A 17,499-nucleotide genomic window follows, 5' to 3' on the forward strand; every position below is an offset into this window, starting at 1 on the left:
TTTATTAAATCCAAAATTTATTTGGAATTGTTCTTTATTTATTTTGATTTAATGGACTGTTCAAACCTGGAGATCGCAGTGCAGTTTTAGCGCAGATGGTCTGCGCACCCTTTTTCTTTTCTATTTATTTATTTCATTCAATTCGGTCTGTAAATAATTTTTTTTATTTTTTTAGACTGAATGTATAGGATTTGATCAAGAATGTAATTAATAGAAATATGATTTCTGTTATTTTTCTTGATTAAAGAAGATGGAAGGAGATGGCGGCACTGGAGATTTGCAGATGGAGAAATCGTTTTCTGCGATTTGCAGTTTATGAAACTGCAACCCTTGCGATTAACCTTTGTTTTGCAGGTGGTGCGAACAGTCCATAATTGTTTTGTGTTTGCTAGAAATCAAAACTATTAATTTCAGATCATTCAATAATTAATTCTTGAATTGAAAATCAGTTTTGGACCATTTCGGACTAGATTGGACCAAAACTGTTTGGACCGAATCTGGGTTTCGAAGGGGGCTGTTTTCAGTCCAATTGTCTCACACCTTTTGTTCCAAATCTGATGTTCAATTACAGGGATTAATTCGGCCCACTTGTAAAGCCCAGTTTTAAAGGGTTAAAACTGCAAAAGCCCATTATTGTGAGATAAGCTGTATGGGCCGAACTGCTATCTGCGATTCAGCCCATACACCTAGTGGACATTAATCGTTAATGACTTGGTTTTTAAATGGGCCGTTGAATGGGCTTTACAGTAATTAATTGATTGGATCAATTCCTCCTTTACATGTGATGTTTGGATGTTTGATGTGCTGCGACCATGGGCCATAAGTACTTGGCCCGTGATGACTCGTTAGTGGCTCTTGCGCACACCTTGGCTGAATGCACATCATTGCCATGGTGTCCCTGAAGGTCATTGGATGACCCCCTCTTTGCCTGGTGGGCCCCACAACCCTGAAAAGGGATGCGTACGGAAACCCTAGCCGATTAAGGCCCACCAGAAATCTGACTTTATGAAAGTCAGTGGGAGCCACTTTGGTTTGACCTAAATTAGAACTAGGGCATAATTTTGTTCCCTCCAGCAAATATGAATGCAAGTGATAGGAAGATCCATATGATGGACTCTCTAAAGGCCTTCCGTCATTAGCACAATGATGGGTCCATCAGTAATGAGGAAACGCACCATAAAATTGGGCTATCCATTTGCTGTTGGATCTGTTAGAGTGTTTCATAAGATGATAGGGGCGTCATAGACCGATGTGGGAGGGGCTTCACCAGAAAATGGGAACTCTCTCACGGTACCTTGGCGTAACCTGAATATGATGGGTGTGCACTCACTGGACAGAAGGGTTTACCTGAAAACGGCTCTGAACCTTGTCTGACAGAGGCCAAAGGGAAACTCATTTGATGAGTGGATATGATCCGTCACAGAAAGGTGGTGGGGTTATGCAGCTGAAACAGTTGGCTTCACGCACCCCATGTGATTTCCCACATTTCCAGAGACATTTCGTCGTCTCCGTCACTGAGATAGGAGGGAAATCTCAGAGATGAACAAATGGGAATGGAACATAGATTAAAAGCCATATCTATGTAGGTAAACATGAATCAAACTAAGGTTGTGGACTAATGATTTTGCTGTTTTATCAGAAAATGGCAAACGGTCAATTTGCAAAGCTTCTAGACGATAACAAGCTTAAGGGCCCAAACTATGCCGACTGGTACAGAAATCTTATGCTGGTCCTAACTTCTGAAAAGTTAGACAAGGTAGTGAAAAATCCTGCCCCGGAACGTCCGGGTGATAGGGCTTCTGAGGCCCGTAGGAGGGACTACCAAGATTGGGAGGATAAGAACTCCCTAGCCCGCTGCTTCGTCATTGCCTCATTAGACAACTCAATACAGAGGCAGTTCGATCAGATCGAACTTGCCAAGGACATATTGGACAGTCTAAGGACAATGTATGAGGAGCAGAACCGTTCTACTCGACAGAAGGTCCTGAAATTGTTCATGACCGCGCAGATGACCAAAGGGCAGAAAGTTCATGACCATTGTCTTCGGATGATGGGATACATCAACGAACTTGAAGCTCTTGGATCCGGGCTAGATCTTGGCACGCAAGTGGATGCCATCCTAAATTCTTTGCCCTCCTCCTTCAATGCGTTCACTATGAACTACAATATGAATAAGCTGAATGTCAGCGTCCAGGAACTCAGCAATATGTTGCAGAGTTACCTGGTGGAAGCCTTGACTAGTGAAGAGAATCCCGTGACTTACGCGGAAGCTATGTTAGACATAGACTCCCAGAAGTGGGTGGAGGCCATGAGTGCCGAGATGGACTCAATGGAGACCAATGGAGTCTGGACTCTAGTGGATCCGCCCTCCGGGGTAAAAGCAATTGGTTGCAAATGGATCTACAAGAGGAAGAAGGGCCCCGATGGCAGGATTGAGACCTTTAAAGCTCGTTTGGTGGCGAAAGGGTATACTCAGAAAGAAGGCATCGACTATGAGGAAACCTTTTCACCGGTGGCCATGCTTAAATCCATTAGGATCCTGCTAGCTGTAGCAGCGTACCATGATTACGAGATTTGGCAAAGGGATGTCAAAACAGCGTTTCTGAATGGAGATCTTAGTGAAGATATCTACATGCAGCAGCCGCAAGGCTTCATTGCTGCTGGTCAGGAACACATGGTATGTAAACTTAATAGATCCATATATGGACTTAAGCAGGTTTCTAGGAGTTGGAACATCCGTTTTGATTCTGCAGTCAAAACGTTTGACTTTGAGCAGAATCCGGATGAGCCCTGTGTTTACAGGAAATCCAGTGGGGATAAGATCACCTTTTTGGTCTTGTATGTGGACGATATCCTACTCATTGGGAATGATGTAGGAATGTTGACTTCGGTCAAGGTATGGCTATCACAGCAGTTCTCCATGAAAGATCTTGGAGAAGCTTCATACATACTGGGTCTTCGACTCTATAGAGATAGATCGAAGCGGATAATTGGATTATCCCAGGCTGCTTACATTGACAAAATTGTCAAAAGATACAGCATGGAAAACTCCAAGAAAGGAAACGTTCCTTTCAGGCACGGAGTCACTCTCTCCAAGAAGATGTCTCCCAAGACTTCTGAGGAGATTGAGAGCATGAGAGACGTTCCCTATGCCTCAGCTGTAGGGAGCATCATGTATGCCATGTTGTGCACTCGCCCGGACATAGCTCAGGCGGTGAGTGTGGTAAGCAGATTCCAGGCAAACCCAGGACAGGAGCATTGGACTGCTGTGAAGAACATACTCAAATACCTTCGAAGGACGAAAGTTTTGTCTGGTATTCGATGGTAGTTCACTGCAAGTTCTAGGGTATACCGATGCCGATTTCCAGTCGGATCCAGATGATAGAAAGTCTACATCTGGGTATGTTTTCACGATAGGATCGTGTGCTGTTTGCTGGAAAAGCAGCAAACAGGGGTCCACTGCAGACTCCACAACCGAGGCCGAGTACATTGCCGCAAATGAAGCTGCCAAGGAAGCCGTGTGGATGAAGAAATTCATACACGAATTGGGAGCGATTCCATCCAGCACATCACCCATCCCGTTGTTGTGTGACAACAATGGAGCGATCGCCCAGGCTAAAGAGCCTCGGGCCCACTCGAAGTCAAAGCACATCGAGAGGAAGTACCATGTACTGCGGGAGATCGTTGGTAGTGGGGACGTCCTAATTCAAAAGGTAGCATCAGCGGATAATGTGGCAGACCCATTGATTAAGCCACTGACACAGAAGGTGTTTGAGAAACACGTGGAAAGTATGAGACTCCGGCTTGTACCAGATTGGACCTAAGTGCAAGTGGGAGCTGTTAGACAGTTTTGTATGCCCTTAGCTTCAATCATTTTGATATACTTTTGTTATTTAGTGGAAATAAATAAAGTGCATGTTTGATTGGTGTTTAATTAAATGGTTAATTCGGCCCAACCTATAAAGGCCCAGTTTTAAATGGTTAAAACTGCTAAAAGCCCACTTGACATTTAAAGCTATATGGGTTGAACCATTCGGCCCATATACCTAGATAATATTAATGGTTAATATTATGGATTTAAAATGGGCTTCAAATGGGCTTTACAGATGATTAATTGATTGGATCAATTTATCCCTACATGTGATGTATGGATGTGTGATGTGCTACGTACATGGGCCATAAGTACTTGGCCCATGCTCAATCGATAGTGGCTCTTGCGCACACCATGGCTGAATGCACATCATTGCCTTGGTGTCCCTTTTGGTCATCGTATGACCTCCCTCAGTGGTGGGCCCCACACCTCATCAAGAGGTTACGTGCGAAACCCTAGCCGTTTTAGGCCCACCGAAATCTGGCTTTATAAAAGTCAGTGGGAGCCACTTTGGTTTGACCAAAAATAAGAACTAGGGCGTAATTAACTGTTCCCTCCGGCTAATATAAGTGCATGTGATAGGGAGATTTATATGGTGAACTCTCTAAAGGCCTTTCATCATTAGCCTGAGGATGGGTCCTTCAGCAATGAGGAAACGCACCAGAAAATGGGCTATCCATTTGTTGTTGGGCTTGTCTGAGTGTTTCATAAGATGATAGGGGTGTCATAGACCGATGTGGGAGAGGCTCTCACGGTACCTTGGCGTTCACGAATATGATGGGTAAGCACTCACTGGACAGAAAGGTTTACCTGAAAACGGCTCTGAACCTTGTCTGACAGAGGCCAAAGGGAAAACTCATATGATGAGTGGATATGATCCTTCACAGAAAGGTGGTGGGGTTATGCAGCTGAAACAGTTGGCTCCATGCACCCTATGTGATTTCCCACATTTCTAGAGACAACTCGTAGTCTCCGTCACTGAGAAAGGAGGGAAATCTCAGAGATGAATAAATGGAAATGGAACGTAGATTAAAATCCATATCTATGAAATGAATATGAATCAAATTAGGTTGTGGACTGATGTTTTTCTCTTTTATCAGAAAATGGGAAACGGATCATTTACAAAATTGCTTGATGACAACAAGTTGAAGGGCCCAAACTATGTTGACTGGTACAGGAATCTTATGCTGGTCCTACCTTCTGAAAAGATGGACAAAGTGGCAAAGAATCCTGCCCCGGAGCGTCCGGGTGATAGGGCTTCTGAGGCCCGAAGGAGAGACTATCAAGAATGGGAGGAGAAAAACTCCCTTGCCTGGTGTTACATCATTGCCTCCTTGGACAACCCGATACAGAGGCAGTTCGATCAGATCGAACTTGCGAAAGACATATTGGACAGTCTCAGGACAATGTATGAAGAGCAGAATCGTTCTACTCGACAAAAGGTCTTGAAACAGTTCATGACCGCACAAATGTCCAAGGGTCAACAGGTTCACGACCATTGTCTTCGGATGATGGGTTACATCAACGAACTGGAGGCTCTTGGATCCGGGCTGGACCTTGCAACTCAGATAGATGCTATCATTAATTCTTTGCCTCCTTCCTTTAATCCATTCATCATGCACTACAACATGAACAAGCTAAATGTCAGCTTGCAAGAGCTCAGCAATATGTTGCAAAGAGCTGAAGAACTGATTAGAAAGGATGAGCCTGTAGCCATGCTTGTTGAAGATGGCAAGACAGGCAAGAGAAAGAGGAAGGCAAAGAAGCCTCAGAAGAAAGCCACTAAGGGCAAGAAGCAGAAGAAAGACAAAGCATCAGATGCCTGTCACTTCTGCAAGAAGACTGGCCACTGGAAAAGGAATTGTCCTGCCTACCTGGAATCCAAGAAAGGTAATTCGAAACTTGTGTTATAGAAACCAATTTATTGGTAGATTCTGCGTCCTGGTGTATTGACTCCGGGGCTTCAACTCATGCGTGTAACTCACTGCAGGGGTTCAAAGTAAGCAGAAGGCTGAGTGAAGGAGAAGTCACACTCTACTTGGGGACTAATGCAACTGTTGCAGCTGCGGCCATAGGAACCGTGGAGTTACTTTTTAGAGAATGAACAATTGTACTGAAAGATTGTCTTTATGTTTAAAATTTAAGGAGAAATTTGATTTCTGTCTCAAAACTGTGTGCAGATGGTTATTCTGTCTTCTTTAGTAATACGATTACTATTAAAAGAAATAACAGATTCATCGCACATGGGGAACTGGAGAACAGTCTCTATGTTCTACATCCTTCTCTAGAAACTAACATAACCAAAACTACGTCGGCTGAAATTCCCAAGAAGAGAGCCCGTGATACAGTTAAACCCATGTGTCTGTGGCATTACCGACTTGGCCACATCGGTGTTGACCGAATCACAAGGTTGGTAAAGGATGGTCATTTGGATTTTCTAACTGTAGAAGATCTTCCCACCTGTGAGCCTTGCCTACAAGGCAAGATGACGAAACGGCCATTTAACAGTAAGCCTGAAAGATGTACAGGTACACTTGACCTAATACATACTGATGTATGTGGCCCCCTGAGTGTTAGGACACGGAATCAACACGTGTATTTCATCACCTTCGCAGATGATTTTTCACGATATGGTTATGTGTACCCAATGAGACACAAGTCTTAATCCTTTGAAAAGTTCAAAGAGTTTAGACAAGAGGTCGAGAAACTGTTAGGGAGAGAAATTAAAGCCCTTCGATCAGATCGAGGTGGCGAGTCTCTCTCTGACGAATTCAGGGACTACTTAAAGGACAATGGGATAGTATCACAATTTGCTCCTCCTACTACACCACAACTTAACGGTGTTTCAGAGAGGAGGAATAGGACCTTATTGGATATGGTTCGGTCATTTCTCCTACACTCAGAGTTACCCACATCTTTTTGGGGTTACGCATTAGAGACTGCGATCTATGTGCTGAATCGGGTTCCAACCAAATCGGTTCCGAATACTCCATATGAACTTGGGACCGGAAAGAAACCAAGTGTCAGACACTTGAAGATTTGGGGTTGTCCAGCACATGTTAAAAGAACGAGTGTAGACAAGTTGGAATCCAAGACCAGCCGTTGCCTATTCGTAGGCTACCCAAAAGGCTTTGTAGGTTACCTATTCTATGACCCAAGTGAGCAGAAAGTGTTCTGCAGTCGAAATGCACAATTCTTGGAAACTGATTACATCCTGGACACCCATCGTCAAGAAATTGTTCTTGATGAGGAGAGCTCAGGAGCAGTGGGATGTCCCACAAGTTCCAGGTAGTGACCAACCTAGTAGATCCACTTGGGTATCCAGGCCACTAGTCCGTTATGGTTATGACCAGGATAGTTACCTGGTGGAAACCTTGACTTGTGAGGAGGATTCCGTGAATTACGCGGAAGCTTTGTTGGACATAGATTCCCAGAAGTGGGTGGAGGCCATGGGAGCAGAGATGGACTCAATGGAGACCAATGGAGTCTGGACTCTAGTAGATCCGCCCTCTGGGGTAAAAGCAATCGGTTGCAAATGAATTTACAAGAGGAAGAAGGGCCCCGATGGTAAGGTTAAGACCTTCAAAGCTCATCTGGTGGCGAAAGGATACACTCAGAAAGAGGGCATCGATTATGAGGAAACTTTTTCGCCTGTGGCCATGCTTAAATCCATTAGGATCCTGCTAACTGTAGCAGCATACCATGATTATGAGATTTGGCAAATGGATGTCAAATCTGCATTCCTGAATGGAGATCTTACTAAAGATATCTATATGCAGCAGCCGCAAGGCTTCATTGCTGCAGGTCAGGAAAACATGGTATGTAAACTTAACAGATCCATTTATGGACTTAAGCAAACTTCTAGAAGTTGGAACATCCGTTTTGACTCTGGTGTCAAATCGTTTGATTTCGAGCAGAATCCGGATGAACCCTGTGTCTACAAGAAGAACAGTGGGGATAATGTTACCTTCTTGGTTCTGTATGTTGATGACATTCTACTCTTTGGGAATGATGTAGGAATGTTAACTACGGTGAAAGTATGGCTATCACAACAATTCTCCCTGAAAGATCTTGGAGAAGCCTCCTATATACTTGGTATTCGACTTTATAGAGATAGATCGAAGCGGATAATAGGATTATCCCAATCTGCTTACATTGACAAAATAGTCAAGAGATATAGCATGGAAAAATCCAAGAAAGGAAATGTTCCTTTCAGGCACGGAGTCACTCTCTCCAAGAAGATGTCTCCCAAGACTTCTGAGGAGATTGATGGCATTAAAGACGTTCCCTAAGCCTCAGCCGTAGGGAGCATCATTTATGCCATGCTGTGCACCCGTCCTGACATAGCTCAGGCAGTGAGTGTAGTAAGCAGATTTCAGGCCAACCCAGGGCAGGAGCATTGGACTGCTGTGAAAAACATACTTAAGTACCTTCGAAGGACAAAAGAGTTTTGTCTAGTATTTGACGGTAATTCACTACGGATCCAAGGGTATACATATGCCGATTTCCAGTCAGACCCAGATGATAGAAAGCCTACATCTGGATATATTTTCACGATAGGATCGTGTGTTGTTTGCTGGAAAAGCAGCAAACAGGGGTCCACTACAGACTCCACGACTGAGGCCGAGTACATTGCCGCAAGTGAGGCTGCCAAAGAAGCCGTGTGGATGAAGAAATTTGTTCACGAGTTGGGAGTAGTTCCGTCCAGCACATCACCCATCCCATTGTTGTGTGACAACAATGGAGGCATTGCTCAGGCTAATGAGCCACGAGCCCACTCGAAATCGAAGCACATCGAGGGGAAGTACCACGTACTGCGGGAGATTGTTGGTAGAGGGGACATCCTAATTCAGAAGGTAGTGTCAGCGGAAAATGTAGCAGACCCATTGACGAAGCCACAATCACAGAAAGTGTTTGAGAAACACGTGGAAAGCATGGGACTCCGGCTAGTACCTGATTGGACCTAAGTGCAAGTGGGAGCTATTAGACAGTTTTGTATGCCCTTAGCTTCAATCAGAATGATGTACTTTATGAGTTTATTGTAAATGAATAAAAGTGCATATTTGATTCATGTTCCCTTGGTATGTTTCTGTGTAATACCCTTAAACTGGACACTTAATGAGACTCGTGTTAGTTTAGAATGTTCACAGCTAGTGGGTCGGTCTGGGGAGACCTATCCTGACAAGGCTGACACTGTGGTGCCACCAAGTCGGTTGGGGTGGCCTGTCTCAGCTGCCAGGGTGAGACCCTAGGCACATACAGTGTATGATTAATTAAATCTATGAACTGGACCAGATTTCCAGTATTGCCCTGGACCTTGGAGATTGATGGGCAAAACTGGAAAGTTACACCCGACCCCTAGACTCGATTATGATACTGCACTAGGTGTCGGATCGGGCTATCTTTGATGTACCAATCAGTGAGATCCTTAGCGGGGGTCAAAACCTGGGTATGTTGGGACAGTTCGAGAATTCATCTGAGTGGGTGATCATAGTGACAGGATCAGCCCCTTTGTCGGACAAAGGTAATGATCGGGGATGCACTCTCACTGATGGAAACCAAGACTGCCGGCAGCCGATTTCAACCATTGAGATTTGTTTTGCAAAGTATATTTTATATGAGATATAAAAGTATATATTATGGTTTCTAAAATGTTTGCAAAAGGGTTTTAATTCCCGGGATCCATATAAGTAGAGAGTGCAACACTGTTCCTTGCAGCCGAGGGAGAGGTCCTCTCTTGTCGGGCAGTGTATGATCATTATGGGCTGAGAGGTTAAGTGTAAGACCATTGAGGATAATACCTGATGGGCTAATCTTGCATTTGCCCATAGTTCCTGGGTGTTACAAGGTGGCTTGGCCTAGGGACCACTTAGGGTAAGTGTTGGGCCCACAGTCCCTATGACTTTTACCAGATTGGACCTAAGTGCAAGTGGGAGTTGTTGGACCGTTTTTGTATGCCCTTAGTTTCAATCAATTCTGATGTACTTTTGATATTTAATGTAAATAAATAAAGAACATGTTTGATTCATGCTGTCTATTTATTTCTATGTAAGACCCTGAAACTGGACACTTAATGAAACTTGTGTTAGTTTTAAATGTTCACAACCGTTGGATAAGTCTGGGGAGATTTATCCTGCCAAGGCAGACACTGGTGTGCTGCCAACTATTGGGGTGGTTTGTCTCAATTGCCAGGGCGAGACCCAAGGCACACGCAGTGTAGGATTACTTGAACCCTTGAATCGGACCGGATTTCCAGTATTGCCCTGGACCTTGGAGATTGATGGGCAAAACTGGAAAGTTACACCTGACCCCTAGACCCGATTATGGTACTGCACTAGGTGTCGGATCGGGCTGTCTTTGATATGCCAATCAGTGAGATCCTTAGCGGGGGTCAAAACCTGAGTATGTTGGGATAGTTTGAGAATTCAAGTGAGTGGGTGATCAGCCCCCTTGTCGGACAAGGGTAATGATCGGGGATTTATTCTCTCTATTGGAAACCAAACTGCCGACAGTTGATTTCAATCATTGGAATTTTGTTTTTCAAAATTTATATATATAATATATAGATATGTATGGTTTTAAAATGTTTGCAAATGGTTTTAATTCTCCGGATCCATGTAAGTAGAGAGTGCAACACTGTTCCCTACAGCCGAGGGAGAGGTCCTCTCTTGTTGGGCAGTGTTTGATCATTATGGTCTTATCTTGCATCTGCCCACAATCCCTAGGCTTTTATAAGATGAATTGGCACAGGGACCACTTAGTGTAATTGTTGGGCCCATAGGGTCCATGTGATGGGCTCAAGTTGTTCACTGGACTTTCCAATGAATTCGGCTTGGCCTTGTAACAGAGGCTGGGCTGAACCCATGTGGCTGGTGTGTAGATCAATGCTTAGGTCCCTTGCCATACAAAGAAGCCCAACTGGGCAGCAGTTTCGAAGACTATTGAGCACTTGATTCATATTGGGCCTAAAGCCCATTTCGATCTGGCCTGATTTGATCAGTCACTTAAGGGGGCGGATATGAGATTAGGTTAAGCCCAAAAGGCTGATCTAATCTACAGATAAGATTGAGAAGAGTCCTAATCCAAATACAGATTTGGATAAGGGCAACTCCTGATATGATTAGGAGGTTTTCTTAATCATTAAGCAAGAGGAGAAAAACCCTAATTCGAATTACAAGAATTCGAACCCAAGGGATTTTCGCAGAGAACACACTTGCATTCTGAAGATTAGATATCAAAAACCCTAGAGGAGAAAAGCAATTCGCCACTCTCTTCTCTAGCTTTCTTCTCCATCAGCCACCGCCAACCACCACCCAGTACGATTTCTCTGTGAGGGAAAGATCAAGAAAGAGTTCTTGATACCGGTCTTTGCTGAAAGGATGATTCAGTTCGGTGCTCATTGTTTCTAGAGGATTCTTGGGAAGGATTCAGTGCGTAGGACGTACTCTGCTGGTTCTGTTCCACAGTTGCTGTGTCATTTTCAGCAGGAGCAGATCTTGGACTTTCTTTGGGGGTGAACACTGACGTTGGGAGATACTAATTCTCTGTATCAGGTATAACCCTTCCCCTTGTTTTAGGTTCAGATCTGGTTCGGTTTTGGTTCAAGCAGGATCCTTGAATTTTGATTCTAAAATCAGGGAATACGATTCCTAGTTGGAAGGAAGGTAGGAAATTTTTGAAATTTGCCCACCCATTCCGCAACAGTTTTGGCGTCCATACGATGGATCCTACCTTTCCTTTCAATGGTATCAGAGCCACTGGTTCGAGTCTTGAACCAAAAGATCAGATCTGAACCTGCGCAATTCAGTAGAAGCTGTTCTATTCGGGTATTGCGCAGATTGTTGTTTTGTTTCAAGAAACTGTTTCTTATTGAGGGTGATTGATCTGAAATTAATTTTTGTTAAATATGAAATTTATTTAGAATTGTTCTTTATTTATTTCTTGATTTAATGGACTATTCGTACCTGGAGAATGAAGTGCAGAATTGGCGCAAATTGTCTACGCATTCCTTTTTTTTTGTAATTTTTATTCAATTCGGTCTGTAAAATATTTTTTTTTTTATTTTTCTATACTGAATGTATAGGATTCAATCAAGGATGTAATTAATTAATAGAAATAGGATTTCTATTTTATTTTATTTTCTTGATTGAAGAAGACGGTGGCGCTGAAGATTTGCGGATGAAGGGATCGCATTCTGCATTTTGCAGTTTATGAAACTGCATCCCTAGTGACTAACCTCTATTTTGCAGGTGGTGCGAACACTCCATGTCTGATTTATGATTGTCTAAAATCAAAAATATTAATTTCAGATCTTTCCTGAATTAATTCTTAAATTGAAAATCAATTTCAGACCATCTCGGACCAGATTGGACCAAATCTGTTTGGACCGAATCTAGGGTTCGAAAAGGGGACTATTTTCAGTCTAGATTTCTCACACTTTTAGGCCCAAAACTGATGTTCAATTGCAAGGATTAATTTGGCCCAACCTGTAAAGCCCAATTTTAAAGTGTTAAAATTGCAAAAGCCCACTTTTGTGAGAAAAGCTATGTGGGCCAAATTGCTAACTGCTATTCGGCTCATATACCTAGATGATATTAATTGTTAATATTGTGTTATTGTTGAGCTAGTTAATGGGCTTTACAATAGTTAATTGATTGGATCAATTCTTCCATATCATGTGATGTGTGGATGTTTGATGTGCTGCGAACATGGGCCATAAGCACTTGGCCCATGATGATTCGTTAGTGGCTTTTGCTTACCCCATGGCTGAATGCACATCATTTCCATGGTGTTCCTTAAGGTCACTGACCCCTTCCTTTCTTGGTGGTTCCCACAACCCTGAAAAGGGATGCGTGCGGAAACCCTAGCCGATTTAGCCCCACTAGAAATCTGACTTTATGAAAGTCAGTGGGAGCCACTTTAGTTGGACCTAAAGTAAAACTAGGGTGTAATCTTGTTCCCTCCGGTAATATGAGTGCATGTGATAGGGAGATCCATATGATGGACTCTCTAAAGGCCTTCCATCATTAGCATGATAATGGGTCATTTAGTAATGAGGAAACACACCATAAAATTGTGCTATCCATTTGTTGTTGGGTCTGTCAGAGTGTTTCATAAGATGATAGGGGCGTCATAGACCGATGTGGGAGGGGCTTCACCAGAAAATGGGAACTCTCTCATGGTACATTGGCGTAACCTGAATATGATGGGTGAGCACTCACTGGACAAAAAGTTTAAATGAAAATGACTCTGAACCTTGTCTGGCAGAGGTCAAAGGGAAACTCATATGATGAGTGGATGTGATCCGTCGCAGAAAGGTGGTGGGGTTATGCAGCTGAAATAGTTGGCTCCATGCACCCTATGTGATTTCCCACAATTCTAGAGACATTTTGCCGTCTCCGTCACTGAGATAGGAGGGAAATCTCAGAGATGAACAAATGGAAATGGGACGTAGATTAAAAGCCATGTCTATGTAGATAACATGAATCAAACTAGGGTTGTGGACTAACGTTTTGTTGTTTTATCATAAAATGGCAAACGAACAATTTGCTAAGTTTCTTGATGACAACAAGCTTAAGGGACCCATCTATTCCGACTGGTACAGAAACCTTATACTGGTCGTAGCTTCAGAAAAATTGGATAAGGTGGCTAAAAATCCTGCTCCAGATCGTCCGGGGGATAATGGTTTCTGAGGCCCGAAGGAGAGAATACCAAGAATGGGAGGATAAAAACTCCCTGGCCCACTGCTATATCATAGCCTCTTTGGACAATCCGATACAGAGGCAGTTCGATCAGATCGAACTTGCTAAAGACATATTGGATAGTCTGAAAACTATGTACGAAGAGCAAACTTGTTCTACTCGACAAAAGGTCGTGAAACAGTTCATGACTGCACAGATGACTAAGGGGCAGCAAGTGCATGACCATTGTCTTCGATTGATGGGCTACATGAACGAGCTGGAGGCCCTTGGTTCAGGGCTGGATTTGGTCACACAGATCGATGCTATTCTCAACTCTCTACCTCTGTCCTTCAACCCGTTCATGAACAAGCTGAATATCAGCATCCAAGAGCTCAACAATATGTTGCAAAGAGTTGAGGAATTAATAAGGAAGGATGAGCTGATAGCCATGCTTGTTGAAGATGGCAAATCCGGCAAGAAGAGGAAGGCAAAGAGAAAGCCCCAAAAGAAGGCCACCAAATCTAAGAAACAAAAGAAAGACAAGGCATCTGATGCCTATCACTTCTGTAAGCAACCACTGAAAGAGGAATTGTCCTGCCTACCTGGAATCTAAGAAAGGTATTTTTGAAACTTGTGTCATGGAAACTAATTTATTAGTGACTTCTGTGTCCTGGTGTGTTGACTCTGGGGTTTCAACTCATGCATGTAACTCACTGCAGGGGTTCAAAGTAAGTAGAAGGCTGAGTGAATGAGAGGTGACACTTTACTTGGGGACTTTTGCAAGTGTTGCAACTGTGGCGATAAGAACCGTAGAATTAAGTTTTATTGGAACTCTCAGGTGGATCTTGTTCTTCCTCTTCTTTCTGCTCTTCATCCACTTTCCTTGGCAAAGCAAGTTGTAACTGGAATTCCTTCCTACTTCTTAGCACCATTGCACTAGCACTCTCCTTGGGATTCACCACTGTCTGTGATGGTAGTTTTCCAGAAGTTTGTGCCTCCAACTTGCTAATAGAAGTAGCAAGTTGACTGATTTGGTTCCCTTAGTTCTGGATGTTGGCCCTTGTTTCTTGTCGGAATTGTTGAGTGTTAGTCACTAGAGCCTTAACTATCTCATCTAAAGACATACCTGAACTTGAGGGTTGATTTTGGGCTTGGGTAAGTGCTGGAATTGGAGGTTGTCTGTTGAAAGGTTGGGGCTGGAATCTTTGTGGTCCTCCTTGATTTCCATAGCTCAGATTGGGATGATCCCTCCACCCAGGATTGTAATAGTTAGAATAGGGATCATATTTGCGTTGAGGTTGGCCAGGAAATCCTCCTACGGCATTGACTTGTTGCATTGAATCATCTTGCAACGATGGGCATATGTCCGTAGGATGCCCAAGAATTGAGCATTTGCCACAAACCTTAGTAATTTTTAATTGATCTGCAGCTAATTGACGAACCAAAGCAGTTAGATCAGAAATTTGACTTTCTAGATTAGAATAGCTTACCTCATTAACACGTCTGATAGCTCCATTTGTTCTTGCTCCAAATTGTTTAGAGTTCTCAGTCATGTTGGAGATCAATTGCCAAGCCGCCTCAGGTGTTTTGTCTTCTCAATTTCAGGAATATATTCTAGTTCACCTTTTTGAGAAAAACAAAAGAGGTTAGCACAAATGGAAGGCACGAAGCTAAGAAATTAAAATAGCTCCCCGACAACAACACCAAAATTTTGACGAGTTGTCAAAGCCCTCAAAATTAATTCTAGTCCCACCTTACAACAAAATTGTAATAACAGTGGTACCAGGTCAAATCCCACAGGGAGCCAGTTATTAATTTCTCAGCTGAATGCGCAATTTAAAGAGTGGGAAATTTGAATAATTATAATTCTAAAATAACAAAAGAGCAAATAACAACTAACAAGGAATATTCAGTCTTACCAACTCTGATCAAAGGGTTCGGATTGAGTCAATTGGTCATCGATCATAGGTAAACCTCAGCAGTCTTGCAATTCAAGTATTTAACCTTAGGATTTATTAGGATAGCCATAATAAACCTCGTGTTTTCCTAAATTAGTTGACCAAACCTAGCATTCGATCAACACTTATCATTAACCGACTAGGTACGATAGCGTTCCATATCAATTAATGATAGCAATAACCTTTGTGAAAATGGTTTGATGAGAGTAGAATTTATCACATTTTTATCCCCAAATATTTCGTCTTGCATACTTAATTAGTACTTAATTGGATTCATATTTCTTGTATTTCGGTTCAGGGCATGAAAGAAGGTATCAGGAGCAAAGAAAGACAAATAAGATGATTTTTCACAGTTTCGGCACCGTTCAGTAATCTGGGCCTAACTCGCATATCCGAACTCCGATTGGCTGATTCAAGACCCACTGGATAGATAAGAGAAAAATCCACAACTTTCTTGTTTTGGGCTTTCGCATATTCGGCCTGCATCAAAGTCAAATCCGGGCCCGAAGTCAGAGAAAATTTGCAGGAAGGCCCAATTTGCAGAAAAGCCTGGCAGCAGCCCAATTCACAGAGGAGATCTAACACGAATCCAAGAACAAGAAACTGAGAAGAGTCTTATCAGATCTAAATTTATGATGTAATCCCATAAAGATAAAGAGATTGAGTTCATTAGATAAAGAGATAAAAGTAGGGTTAGACTAGGACTTTCTATTTTTGAGAGATTAACTTCAAGAAAGAGTAGGAGACCACCCCTTCCCCTTAAGAGGTAGGGGGCGGACTAGAGAGGCATCAAGAAGTAGAGGAGCAATCCAGCTATCAAGCAAGAAGTCTGCAAGAAGGAGGTGGCGGTTAAGAGAAGAGGAGATCTCAACTCCAAGGGCAAAACCATGAGTTCTTTCTTTCCTCTTGTTTGTTTTATTTCTGCTAGTATGAACTAATTTATCTGTATTTAGGATTGTGGAAAGCCTAATCATATCAATGAATATATTTTTATTCTGATTTATTCAAGATCGTGATTTCCATATAGTCTATGAATTATCTTGCTTAATGCTATTAGGAGTGACCATCTCTTAATTGATCAGGCGTATGTGAATGAATCGAGAGAGGAATTCGCATAGCTGACCACATAATTCATGGTGTGAATTAAATGGTATATTGGGGTATATACACATGATTCATTTGAATATAATAATTTTTCCTTGGACTTAATGCGCTTCTATCTTGAGAACTCTAGTCGAGAGATCGAGGGGTTACCTGATAGAAGTAGTTTTAGTATATCTCGAGAGAGAATATTAAATAAAATTGGAAAAACTTCAGCTTATGGGAATGACAAATTGTCTTGGATAATCTCATCCATTAATATTCATTGGAATTGTTAGGTGGACCGAAAGCCCTAGCAAATTCAACCAATCGTTACATAATTCAGCATTGTTACTTCTGCTCTTGTTTTCCTTTTTCTGCTTTTTTCTTATTCTCAAATATGAAATTCAATTGTCCAAATAATTAGGGAAGGTTGTAGTTCTAATACTTATTTTGTTGAATCCTCGTGGGAACGATATTTTTATACTACTTTATAACTAGTGCACTTGCTAGGGTTATAATCATAGCTATCACAGTAAAACCAAAATAACAATAATTGAGATAATTGCAATTATCGAATCTTGTTCCTTTGATTCCCCTTAGGTTAAAACATACCCATACATTGGCCAAAGGCTATCATGAACAATTGACCCATGTAGGATAATAACCTAATTGCTACTTGTACCACTATTCGTGACAATTATGGATCATCGAACCATGGATAGCAGTAGGAATATCAACATTAATTAATTTGTCAGACTAATTAACATTAACATCCATAAGAACATGCACAATAATCAACGAATACTTAAATTAAAAGCAAGAATTTAGATTAAACACAGAACCTCACGATGACACAATTGAATCGAAAATCCCCCATGAATCAGAAAAGAAAAGCTTAGCCGCTCAT

The 17,499-nt window shown here is 42.3% G+C and overlaps 1 long non-coding RNA gene across 1 annotated transcript in view; it reads left to right on the forward strand.

Annotated features, from left to right (window-relative positions):
* The window catches only part of LOC148789909 (uncharacterized), a 30,529-nt gene extending 14,012 nt beyond the window's left edge, over positions 1 to 16,517 (forward strand). The window contains exon 3 of the long non-coding RNA XR_016079306.1: positions 15,808 to 16,517. This is a non-coding gene — a long non-coding RNA (uncharacterized LOC148789909). The remainder of the gene's footprint in view (positions 1 to 15,807) is intronic.
* The last annotated feature ends 982 nt before the right edge of the window (positions 16,518 to 17,499 follow it).

Source organism: Nelumbo nucifera, chromosome 8, assembly GCF_055504915.1.
Source record: "Nelumbo nucifera cultivar China Antique chromosome 8, China Antique-T2T, whole genome shotgun sequence".
Taxonomy (NCBI): domain Eukaryota; kingdom Viridiplantae; phylum Streptophyta; class Magnoliopsida; order Proteales; family Nelumbonaceae; genus Nelumbo; species Nelumbo nucifera.